Raw genomic sequence first — 11,585 nt, 5'->3', positions numbered from 1 at the left:
TTGACGAAATATTATAAACTTGCAGACATTGTTGCCAGATGACACCCTCTTTGGAAAACCCATGGTATCTACACAAGCCGGACATCAGCATCTCCCCCCTTGGGCATCTCTCTCTCCAACGGAAACGAATGCTTCTATCCTACAAATGACAAGAACAAAAATATGCCCGGCAGCTTGATTCATAATAGTCTCAGACTGAACATCATCCGAATGCCCATCGATGGTAGAATGGATGGATTGTGGCATATTCCCTAATGAAATAGTACATAGCAATAAAAAAAGAACTAATAGGTGCCGTACACAATGATGGAGAGAATGTCACAGATGCAATATCAAGGGCAACGAGCCAGACACATGAGAGCGTTTATGGCCTAATCCCGTTTATATGAAGTGGAAGAAGAGCAAAACTACGAGACGGTGCTCAGAATAACAGTTTCCTTGGGAGGGAATTGATTTCGAGGGGGCGTAAAGGTGTTCTGGGGGCTGGCAATGTTCTATATCTTGGTTTGGGTGGTGGTTTCAGAGGTATGTACAGATGATTTGTCAAACTGCATCCTTAAGAGTTTTGCATGTCATTGTACGGAAGTGATTAAAAAGGTGAATAAAGAAATTATAAATATTAATGAAAAAATCAGAGAACAGACCCCACGTGTGTGTGCGCCTATTAACAGCCAGAGTCTCAGTTGATCAAAGATGGCAGGTACTGCCAGGGTGGGGACCCATAGTAAGGTACTCTAAGCCAGTGGTCCCAAGCTTCAGCATGCGTAAAAGTCACCTGGAGAGCATGTTATGCACAGATTCCTGGTCCCACTCCAGAGTTTCAAATTCAGTGAGTTTGGAGTGGGACTTGAGAGTCTTGCTTTATTTAAAATCTCCCAAGAGATACAGATGCAGCTGGTCCACAGACCGCACTTTGATTAGGGCTGGTCTAAGTGGTCCTCAGAAGCAAATGGAAAACAATCTATTCAGCATCCCGCACTTCAGTGAGGTTCATCTGCCACAGTCCCACTCACATGCCACCTCCAAGTCTCACACGAATGCCTCTCATTGGTGGAGCCAGATTTGCCTTCAATGCCTTAGCTGCAAGGGCATCTGGGAAATGTAGTTTTTAGCTTCTGCGTCTTGCTGGATAGGAAGGTAGATAGAGGGCGTGTGGATTCCAAGTAACATTCGACTGTACCTCCACAGTTCCCACTCAGCTGTCAGCTGGTGACACTCCATATACTCAGGACACCGATGTGAATACAACTGTTCTGCTGGGTGACTTGAGTTAATTGCAACTATTGTCTTCTGAGGATTTTTGACACTTTTTTTCAGTCCAGGGAAGTGAAATTTCAGGTTGGAAAAGTCTGATAAGGATTGTTAACAGAGACAATAATTTCCACGTTGAACTTGATGATGCAAAAAGGAAATCAAAATTTAGTTCATGCTTGAGCTAGAATAAATGATCCACTGGACTCCCTCTCCCCACCCATTTCTCAGATTTGGCAACTGAGGCCCCCAAAAGGACAGGGCTCACCTGGGCAGAGCTGAGCCTTAAACTCGTGGGCCTTCTTCATTTCTGTCTGGAAGGCATGTTGCTGTCCACGATTCCTTTTGTTCCTCCCCTGTCCCTGAGATGGGAGCAGGGCAGGTATTGTTAATTTATCGATGAGAGGGCTGAGGTTGTGACAAGGCAAGCAAGGGCTGTATCACATATTGCACAGCAAGCACGGCCATCTCCCCTAGTGCAGCCTGGAAGCAGGAGAGTCAGGGAGGGTCACGAGCATCCTATGTGATCGTCAACATCTTCCTTCCGCTCAGCTCCACCTATCAGGCTGGCGCCCCAAGCCAACCACAGGCTCCCTGGACTCCTGCTCCTAAAGAAGGAGAAAGAACTTATTTCATGAATAGTTCTTGTAAACGTTGCAGCTATTGGAGTCTCATCTTTTGCAGTCCAACCTCCCTTTTTCAATATACTTAAAATCTAAATTGTGGCAAAATACACAGAACATAAAATTTGCCATCTTACCCATTTTCTGTGTACAGCTCAGTGGTGTTAAGTACATTCACATTGCTGTGCAACCATCACTACCATCCATCTCCAGAACTCTCTTCATCTCTCCAAACAGAAGCTCTTTATCCATTGAACAACTCCCCGTTCCCTCCCCTCCCCCAGCCTCTGGCAAGCACCATTCTACCTTCTGTCTCTATGAATCTGACTAGTCTAGCTGCCGCACATATTATACAGTGTTGATCCTTTGTATCTGGCTTATTTCACTCAACATAATGCCCTCAAGATTCATCTATGCTGTAGCATGTGTCAGAATTTCCTTCCTTTTTAAGGCTGAATAATATTCCATTGTATGGCGATATCGTATTTTGCTTATTCATTCATCAGTGGACACTTGGGTTGCTTCTTCTGGTCATCATGAATAATGCTGCTGTGAACATGGGCACACAGATATGTGTTGGAGTCCCTGCTTCACTTCTTTTGGGTATATACTCAGAAGTGGGATTGCTGGATCATTTGGTCGTTCTATTTTTAGTCTTTTGAAGAATTGCCATACTGTTTTCCACAGTAGCTGCACCATTTTGCATTCCCACCAGCAAGGCACAGGGTTCCAATTTTTCCACATCCTCGATAATCCTTGTTATTTCCTGTTTGTGTTTTTTTTGTTTTCCTAATGGGTATGGAGTGGTTGCTATCAATTCCCTTTAAATTCCATCCCATTGTTGGAAACTTGATGTCGTCATAGGAAAAAAACAAAACCTAACCGCCAGCATCCTGGGAAGCTGTGCATCCCGATGAGCCTGGAAAGCTCATGAGAATCAACCAACCACGGCGACGCGTTGAAGAGCAGCAGAAGGTCCCAAAGGGCAGCCAAATGAAACATCTTCACTCTTCTCCTTCCAAAGAGAAACACCGTCTGAGTCTTGAGGAAGCATTTCCGCACACGCCACGCTATCGAGACCAGCGTGTGGAAACGCGTCTGCTACATTCCGAAGAGCTTCCGTTTTTGGCCTCTGGAAGAGGAGTTTTATTTCGCCTTCACAGTGGCACAGTAATAACGACACAGTCCAAACATAAGTTTTCATGTGCATTTCCTTGTTGAATTTTGCACATTGAAATTTTTATACTCATGCATTCTTTTATGATGCCTAAATGTTTTCCTCGAAATGCGTATTGATTTGTAAATTAGATTGTCTTCTGTAATAAAATACCATTTGTGCAAAAAAATTTTTTTGTTGTTACAGGAGGTTTGGAGGAGGAACCGGAGGGGCGAGGTTGGGGGTAGAGCCCTCGTGGGAGGGTGTAGCAAGACGCAAAAGGAAGAGATGTGGCCTGGGCCAGGGTGATGGCAGGGGGCTGGGGGGTAGACAAGATGTATTTCAGAGAATATCTGCTGGATGCGGTGACCAGGCATTCAGTGGTCAGGCCTGAGTGGGGAGGAGGAGTCAAGAATGACTCTCATATTCCTGGCTTCATGAATATGGGGTGGTGCAGGGGGAATAGGGGGAGAGGCAGGGAGCGGAACAGAGAGGATGATGACTTCCATTTAGACTTTAAAGGGTCTGCAGGCCACTCAAGCTTGCAGACATGTTCAGGAAGGCAGGACATGGGTTGGGGGAGGCTGGGGATGGATTGTGAAGGGCCTCGAAGGTGGGCTCCGGTGTGTGACCTTTGACCCTTTGGGCTGGCAAGGTTTACCCCTGAGAAGGTGCACAGTCAGGTTCAAGGTGAGGAAAGAAGCTTTGCACTGGGCCAGGCCATTGGGGGTGGACACGATCATGGAATCCTACATCTGAAGGGGCCTTGGTCCAGCTGCTCCATGGTGCAGGTACAGGAGCTGAGCGGCTGCCCCAGGTCTTGCACTGGGTTGCAGGAAACCAGAGACTGGAACCCAGGTGTCCTGACTCCTGGCATGGGGAAGGAGCCTATGACCTCTGGGCCCCTCGGCTCTCTCTTGGGTTCGTGTTCTCAGGATACTCCCACCCACTTTGGTGTGCCCATCCTGGGCCAAGAACCCAGCACCGCATTAGAAACAGAATGAACTGAGTTCGAGTCCTGCCTCCACTCCCAAGCTGGGAGGCCCTGGGTGGTGGTCCTCTCTCTGAATGTTAGTGTCCTCATCCGTCACATGGGAACACTGCTGCCTCCATCCCAGGGTTTAAGAACATAAGGCACGTTAAAGGGCTGGCAGATTGCTTGGCACACGGTGGACGCTTAGTAAACACTTGTTGAATCTGGATCATTTCAGAGCTGCCTGGTGGTCCCCTCCTCCAGGAAGCCTTCTCTGACTCCCCCCTCCTAATCATACAAGGTCAGATAAGACCCCCTTCTCTGTGTCCCTAAAGCATCACGCTGTGCATCATAGCTGCCCGTCTCCTTGAGCATAGGGGCTGGTGTTAGCGGGACAGTTCAGTTTTGGTGTCATTGACATCCTATCTCTGCCGCTTCCTGTTTGTGGCATTTTGGGCAAGTCTCATTCTGTTGATCTTCAGTGAATTTTTGCTGTACCTGGAACTGTTTTAGATAAGTGGTTAGGTAATGAACAACTTTGCACTGGAAAAAAGCTCTAGGTACCATTTGTCTCTGCATTCACTCGGTCGAATATGTGCTTGTGGAATGGCTTTGTGGGGAATAGACTTTAAGTGGGTCTCTGTCTTCTGTGACCACATGGTCGGTCCCTGGCAGCCCACGCTCATGGTGACACCTGCGGCAGGTGCGCGGGGTCCCCATCTCCCTGCTTCTCAGTTGTTCTCCCACCGAGGATGCAGCTGAGACCCTCGGCCTGGGGTGCACCCCCAGGTTATCGGGCCGCATGCACACACACATACATATTTGAGAAACGCTTCTCTTAATCATATCTTGAATTAATGCAGGCCTCGTTCATTCCCAGCTCTCATTACCCTCTTAATTAACTCGGCACAGATGGAAAAAGTCGGAATCGCTCTAGCCGAGTTGTTCTGCTAGTTTCAAAATGAGATGGCAGATGGGAGGACGAGGTGGAAGGGGCCGGCTCGGAGGGAGGAGATGAGTTCTCAAGCTGTCACCGGAGCGTCAACAAACGCTCCATCTGTCGGTGGTGAGGCCGGGCCGAGGCCTCGTGCAAAGGGGCTGCCATTCCGAGGGCCGCACAGGCCAAGGCTTGGAGGTCCTGGCCACCACAGACGTCCCCGGGACACAGCCGCCAGCACTGGCATGGGTGCCAGCAGTTTTGAGGTCCTGATGCAGGTGGAGACCTCGCCACAGACCGTGACGGAAACACTCCTGCCCCACACTGCTGTTTAGGAGCCAAGGAAGGTTTATTTTCCTTCTCATCTAAAATAGTCCTAAGGAATGAATTACATCAACTCCACACGGCTGTCAGAGTGAACTTTCTGAAACGCACATCACTTTGCTTTTGACTGTCATTGGCCCTCAAGGCAGAGTCTGGCCTTGCCCAGGACTGCAACCTCATCTCTCCCCAAGCCTCCACTTGCCTCACGCTACTGTCAGTCCTGATGGCTTCCTGTGATCTCTTGGATGCACGGTCACGGGTCTTAGCATTTTCTGTTCCCTCTGCTGGAACCCGTCCTCCTTCTCATCCTCCAAGACCAGCTGTGTTAGGTACCCCTTGGAGTCCTCGCTATGCTCTTGTGTTTCTCCCACCAAAGTGTTTTCCAAAATACTTTGCTTTTGAATGAATTAATGAACGATGCTTCAGTAATAACTCATTAAAGGGTATATGGCTTGCTTGGGGATGCACCTCAACTTTATCATAGAACCTTAGAGTTCAAGCAGAGCTTAAGAATCTCTCAGAGTGCAGGAATCCTCTGCTGTATCCCAGACATGTGGGTACTCGCCTTGACTTGCATACCCGCAGGGACAGGGAACTCATTCCTATACGATAGCCACTCTATTGGTAGACAGGTCCGATTGTCCTACTGTTCTCTGGGCCGGGCAGTGATTGGACTCCCTGTAAGGTGCAGGGAAATAAAATCTGTCACCTCTGCCATAGGGCAGTCCTTCAGGGGTTTGACAGCAAGTTCTCCTCTGAGCTTGCCACTCTCAATGACAACAACATGGGAGGCAGCAGCCGTTAACTGCTCTCTGAGTGTCCTGCCAGATGACGGGTTCTTGAGGTGACTGACTGTCCTGCCTTACGTCCAGAGCTTTGTGGAGTGGAAGACAGAGCTCAGGCTTTGGAGTCAGATGGCCCTGGTGTCAACGTTCTGCTCTGCTGTGAGACCTTGGATGGGTGCCTTCACCTCTCTGAGCCTTGGCTTGCTCATCTGTAAAATGGGGGTTGAATTGGATGGTTGTTAAGGACCCTTTCAGTTGTGAGCCATGAAGTTCCAAGCTGGTCGCCTTTGAGTCTCCTGCTTCTGTGCCAAGGGGTTGTTCCCGTCTCGTCTGACCTCCTGACTCCCATCCCACTGCCCCCATCCCTCCGTTGTTGTCCCGGGTGGACCTCACTCTTCAGCTCCCTTCACCGGGTTTTCCTGAAGTTCAGTTCTGATCAAGTCACTCCTGTGCTTCTGTCTTTCTCCTCTCATCAGTTGCTGAGTTATGTCCAGGCTCCCTAGAGTGGCCTGGCCAGTTTCTCCAGCTTCATAAGCTGTCACTCTCCACTCCCCGTTTTTCGCTTGGAGTTCTCCAAGTGCACTTTCTCTCCACCACTTTGCACACCCTGTTACCTCACCTGCAAACCCCTTTCCCTTGGCTGCTGTCAGCTGCAAACTCCTATTGATACTGCAAAACCCTATTCAGATATCCCCTTTTCTCTGAAGGCTTTCCAGATGATTCTTTCCCTCTGAGACAAAGTTAATCACTCCTTCTTCTATAATCCTTTACAAGTGTCATCACTGCCTGTATCACAGTATGTTTGAATAGTCACTGTCTGTGGTTGTCCTTCTTCTGTGAATTTCAAAAGGCAGGAACACTCTGACTCCTCTCTGTGTCCTCAGGGCTGGGGAAAGGGGCTGGAAGGCCAAGGTCCCTACCTTTATGACTTATGTCACCGCACTTCTGACCTCAGTCTCTTTCCTCACTTTTTTCAAGTGACAATGACAGCAGTTCTTAATCAGAACTTCTTAATCACACCACTTTATCCTTCCAAAACGCTTTTACCTCCAGGAATCCATTGATTCACCACTCTCAATTACTATAATTACCACAAATGATAAAATAGCAGCTTTCCCAGTTTTCTTTACCCTTGCCAATCTGCATATGCTAATGCAAAAACATCTCCCATCAGACCCCCTCCTGCTGGCTCTTCCGAGACAATTTCTGTGTTTGTGCTCCCTTCGTCCCACTCCAACTCAGGGCTGGATCGGGGCAGGGGGGAAAGAAGTTTCCAGAAGCTCCTAATCCACCCAAGGAATGGAAAAAATAAATTTCCTGTCACTTAAAGTGTAGTAAATACATGGAGGGAAATCTTTCTGCTGCCTTAGGAGAAGGCAGGGTGGGCGGCAGTGGGCACTGTCCACTGAGAGGCAGGAGAGGCTCGGGGTCAAGTCGCTGCCTCCGACAGCCTTGGCCTCGTCACCCTCACTCTCTGAACCTCGCATTCCTCTTCTGGAAACTGGAAGGTTATACCCACTTGGCAGTTTGTAATGAAGAAGAAATATAATCTATTTTTTGATTTTTAAAAATTATGGTAAAATATGCATAACATGAAATTTACTATCTTAACCATTTAAAGTGTACAGCTCAGTGGTATTAAGTACATTTACATTGTCATGCAACCATCGCCACCATCCCTCTCCAGAACGCTTTTCATCTAGCAGAACTGAAACTCTGTCCCGATTAAACACTAGCTCCTCCTTCCCCCTCCCCCCAGCCCCTGGCAGCCACCATTCTACTTTCTGTCTCTATGAACCGGACCCCTCTACGTGCCTCATCTAAGTAGAATCACACAGCATTTGTCATTATGATTGATTTATTTCACTTAGCATAACATCCTCAGGGGTCATGCAGGTTGTGGCATGTGTCAGAATCTCCTTTTTTAAGCTTGATAAGATTCCACTGTATTTATGTACTACATTTTGCTTATTCACTCACTCACTGTTGGATACTCGGGTTGTTAGAAATATGATCTTACAGGTTAAGATAGCTTCCGAAATTGACAGATGGCGCAATTTTAGGAGGTAGAGGCGGTTAGGACAATGAGCTTTGGTGTCACACTTGACTTTGAGTCCTGGCCAGGTGTCCCTGGGCTCCTGGCCTCCGTCCCTGCCCCATGGGGCTGTGGTGAGGTTAAAGATCTAAGGCATGTGCAAGGCTTAGCACAGGGACTGACCCTCAGGGAGTGTTCATTCTCTTAGTCATTCATTCATTCAACAAATCTCTCCTGAGCGCCTCGCATATTCCAGTCACCGAGGTAAGTGCTCACCACAGAACACTGTGTACCGTGCAGAATGCCGACCTCGAGAAGGCAAGACACCACAATCAAATAAATCAGAGAGAGTGCATTTTTTCATACAGGGGGAGGGCAGAAAAGGCCTGCTGAGGACATGACAGATGCACGGATGAGCCTGGTCAGGATTACTAGAGATGGAGAGAATTGGAAATGCAAAGGCCTGGAGGTGGGACCATGCCTGGAATGTCCCAGGAAGGGGAACATGTCTGGTGTGGCTGGAGAAATTTGAGAGAGAGAGAAGCTGGAGATGAGGGCAGCGGGAGGTCAGAGCTGTGGGGCCAGGGGAGCTGGGGTGAGTGACGCAAGTGGGCGCTGAAGAATTCTAAGCAAGGCACTGGTAAGGTCTGACTCATGGTTAAAAAGCATCGCTCTGCCTGCTGAGAATCAAGTGTAGTGCGGAAAAGGGTGGAGACAGGAAGACCTACGACTGTAATAATCCAGACCAGGGAATGGCAAACTTTCGCTATAAAGTAACAGAGAGTAGATGCGTTCAGTTTTGCTGGCCCTATAGTCTCTGTTGCAATTCTCAGCTCTGCCTTTGGGATGCAAAAGCAGCCGCAGACAGTATGCAAACAAACGGGCGTGGCTGAGTTCCGATAAACTTTATTTACAAAAACAGGTGGAAGGCTGGATTCGGCACACGGGCTGTGGTTTGGGGACCTCAGCTCTCGCAAGAGGATGGTGGATTGGACCAAGGTGTGGCAATGGGGTTATGGAAAGTGGCTAAATATGGGGTCCATTTTGAAGGTAGGATCAGCGGGATTTTTTGTTAACTTGGGGGTAAGATGTGAGAAAGAGAGGAATCAAGAATGACTTTAAATTTTATGACCTGAGAAATGCTGGTTACCGAGATGAGAGAGTCTCTGGGTGTTAACAGGTTTTTTTTAGGGTGTGAGGAGAATTAGGATTTGGGGTTCAGACATCTTAAGTTTGAGATGGCTTTTAGACAGCCAAGGTGGATGTATGTGTCTGGTTCAGGAGAGAAATCAAGGCTGGAGGTGGGAATTTTGGAGTTGTCAGTCTCTTGATGGATTTTGAAGACGTGAGACTGGATGAGCTCTCCAAGGGAAAGAGTGTGACAGAGAAGAGAAGGCCTCCGAGGGCGGAGCTTGTGGCAGTCGGAGAGATGAGGAGCAGCCAGCAAAGGAGACCGAGAAGGGGTAGTCACGAGATGGGAGGAAAACCCGGAGAGTGTGGTGTCCTGGAAGCAAAGAGAAGGAAGTGTTCCTAAGATGGAATGATCGATTGTGCTAAAAGTTGCTGTTGTAGGTTGAACAATGTCCCCCCAAATTTATGTCTACTTGGAACCTCATACGTGACTTTATTTGCAAATAGAGTCTTTGCAGATGTAATTAGCTAAGTCAAGATGACTTAGGGTCAGCCCTAAATCCAATGACTTATAAGCGTCCTTATAAGAAGAGGACGGGACATCCAGAGACACACAGAAGGAAAAGACCATCTGAAGATGAAGACAGGCAGAGGGGTTGGAGCGATGAGGCTACACGCCAAAGAACGCCAAGGAAGGCCAGTGGCTGCCAGAAGCTGGGAGAGGCAAGGAGAGATGCTTCCCTGGCAACTTCAGAGGAAGCCTGAGCCCACTGACACCTCGATTTTGGGTTTCTGGCCTCCAGCTCTGTTATGAATGAGTTTGTGTTGTTTTAAGCCTCCTGGTTTGTGGTAATTTGTCATAGAAGCCCTAAGAAACTAATATATGTTGCTGATAAGTTAAGTAAGATCAGGACTGACCAAGGACCTTGGATTCCGCAATGTTGGATGACCTTGATAAGTGCTGTTTTCAGTTAAAACATGAGTGTAGAAGTCTGATTGGAGTGGATTCAAGAGAGAACGGGAGGAAAGGCATTAGAGACCCTGAGTAGGAACCATTTTTTTTATTTTAAAGAGAGGAGGAATGGTGGTAGTTAGAGAGGAATGAGAGAAATAAAACATGCCTGACATTGATGGGAATAATGCAGCAGAGAGGCAAGAAATGACGCTGCAGGACAGAGGGGAGAAGGGGTGGTGTCCTTGGGGATTGGATTAGCCGACCTGAGCTGAGTCCGGAGGATGGGGAGGCTGTCCGTGGTAGCAGGAGGGAAAGCAGTGCGGGTGGGTGGACGTGGTTGACAGATGTGGCGCAGGAACTCGTGGGAGTTCTTTTCTGATTGCTTCTGTTGTCTTAGTGAAATAGGAGTCAAAGGCGTCAGCTGAGACTAAGGCTGGGGGGAAGCAGCAAAGGTTTGAGTCGAGAGGAGGGGTAAAACGGCCATTTGGGAGAGTGGTTCTTACTGGGGAAATGCAGCTGGGTGGGTGGGCAGCCCACAGGACCTACCTGAGCTTAGTGGCCATAGATTCAGAGTGGGCGGAGTCCACAGGGTCGTGTGTTTCCGTCTTAATCACATTCGGTTGGCAGGTCCAGGTGGAAAGCAGGTGGAGTTGGATTAAAGCAGCAAGTGTAACGAAGCAAGAAATGAACAAGGCTGCTGAGGGTTGTATCAGTTATATCTTGCTGTGTAACAAACCACTCCGGTACTTAGCGGCTTAAAACGACAATAATCATTCATCTTCCTTGTGAATCTTCAATTTTCGGCAGGGCTTTGGTGGGGACAGCTTGCCTCTGCTCAGCAAGGGTGGCTCGACTGGGGAATGGAAGATTTGCTTTTAAGATGGTGTAGCAGGCAGATAATGGCCCCCAAAGGTATTGGGTCCTGCTTCCTGGAACCCACAAATTTTACCTTATTTGGAAAAGGTGTCTTTGCAGATGTGAATAAGTTAAGGTTCTTGAGACGGGGGGGGGGGGGGGGGGTTTATCTTGGATTATCTGCATGGGCCCTAAATGCAATTATAAATGTTCTTGTAAGACAGAGGAAGAGAGAGAGTTGAGATACAGAAGAGACACAGCAATGTGACCACGGAAGAGATCGGAAGGATGTAGGTACAAGCCAAGGAGTGCCTGGAGCCACCAGACACTGGAAGAGGCTCCCCTCGAGCCTCCTGCCAACTCCTTGATTTTAGACTTTTAGCCTCCAGAACTGTGAGCAAATAAATTCCAAGTTGTTCTAAGCTGCTCAGTTTGTGGTAATTTGTTACAACAGCCCTAGGGAACTAATACAGATGGTGACTCGCACGGCCGGCACATTGGTTCTGTCCATCATCCACGAGCTCAGATGGGGCTGAGGGAACTCTGGTGGCGTGGTGGCT

The sequence above is a fragment of the Equus caballus genome, chromosome 25 (assembly GCF_041296265.1).
Source record: "Equus caballus isolate H_3958 breed thoroughbred chromosome 25, TB-T2T, whole genome shotgun sequence".
In the NCBI taxonomy this organism is placed as follows: Eukaryota; Metazoa; Chordata; class Mammalia; order Perissodactyla; family Equidae; genus Equus; species Equus caballus.
Note: the sequence above shows the minus strand (reverse complement) of the source record.